Raw genomic sequence first — 1,675 nt, forward strand, 5'->3', positions numbered from 1 at the left:
AATAATCAGTGTTGTTTCTTTGTAATCTGTGACCACACATCCATCCATTAGGATGTTCATGTTAGAAGGACTAAGAGAATTATGACTTTGGTGGGAAACAGGAGAGGGTTGGTAACAGGAAGAGCATCTAGTCATAGAAAATCTGCTTCAATGAATTTTGTCTGTGTCTCACATGCATAAAAACATGTGGTTTCCAGGAATGAGGTGGCAGAATCATTACCATGCTGGACAATGATGATAATGACAAAAGTTAGTAATCCAGAACAATTGTTTGAGCATAACTATTTCAACTATTTGGTGCGACCTGGGTGGCTGGCAGTATGACTAACAGGGCAGATGATGAGCTGTGGCAGACAATAAATTCTAGACTTAGTAGGGTTCACTGAATACTGTGAAATAGTGGGTGGGGACAAGTGACTCCATTTGACCTCTGTTGTCAGCAGGTTTTTATCAATGCAAAGGGAATGTTGAATTACCTTCTATAATATATGTACATGGTCTGGTCAATAAGTATCAGGACCGTTGCCATACTAACAAAGCTAAAGGATGCAGGGTGAAGCTGTTTGGCACAGATTGACTTTGAACTCTGCCATGCATACACACTAAGTTTTAACATTCTAGCTCACTGCTGCTGTTTACAGCAGTGCTTGGAATGAAAGTGTGTAGTGTGTGATCATCACATTGAACTTGATAGAGAAAGTTGAGCAGAGAATCTGCATCAAATTTTGCCAAAAGCTTGGTGACACCTACTCAGAGGCCTACGCAAAGTTTTCAAAAAGTTTTCATCGTTCTTGACACAATGAAGGAGATCTTGTGCAATTGAAACCAGAGTGTCTTTTTGGTCAGCTGAAAGCAGTTTTGGTACAAATTTGACAGACATGTGTCTCAAACCCAAATCTTCAGTGATAATGGACTGAACTGAACCGTAACTAATCTGCACATACTTTGTTAACTCACGGATGGTGAGTCAATGATTTCTCTTCATAGATGCACACACATCTGTGACGTTTTTCTCAGATTTGCTGGTTGCAGATCTCCAAGAACGTTTGCTAATATTGACATTTTTTGGCCATTGTGAAAACGTCTGAGTCACTCATACACATGTGTGTGGTTCATACACTCCTCTCCATACACTTTCTGCAACTTTGCATAGACTTCTGAGCAGGTATCACTATGACAACTTTCTCTGTCATGGTCAATGCAATGATAACACACTATACACCTTCCTTCCAAGCACTACTGTAAACAGTGGAAGTGAGCTGGAATGTTAAAACTTAGTGCACATTCACAGCAGAGTTTAAGGTCAAGTGTGCCAAGTGGCTTTACTCTGCGTGATTTAGTTTCATTATATGGCAACAGTGTGGTGAACAGGTGAACAGGTGTGGTCGCCTTTCGTCAGACGCGATTTTCCGCAGCTCGTTTCTCTAACAGAGCTGCAATCCTGGATCAAACGTAGACCGAGAAAGGGCGCTTGGCACCTCGAGTACCGCCAAGCTCTCACCACCCTCAGTCAGGCGGGCAGTGCGATCGGTAGTAGCTCCACTCTAGCGTTCTATAGAGGGTTAGTGGGAGAAAAGTGTGACGACGTTCTCGGGGAAACTCTAGGCATCGAGGATAATCAGCTAAACAGTCTGTTCAGGAGAACTTTTGGGCCGGGGCCCATGGATAATTTCCA

Source organism: Octopus bimaculoides, chromosome 16 (genome assembly GCF_001194135.2).
Source record: "Octopus bimaculoides isolate UCB-OBI-ISO-001 chromosome 16, ASM119413v2, whole genome shotgun sequence".
NCBI classification, from domain to species: Eukaryota; Metazoa; Mollusca; class Cephalopoda; order Octopoda; family Octopodidae; genus Octopus; species Octopus bimaculoides.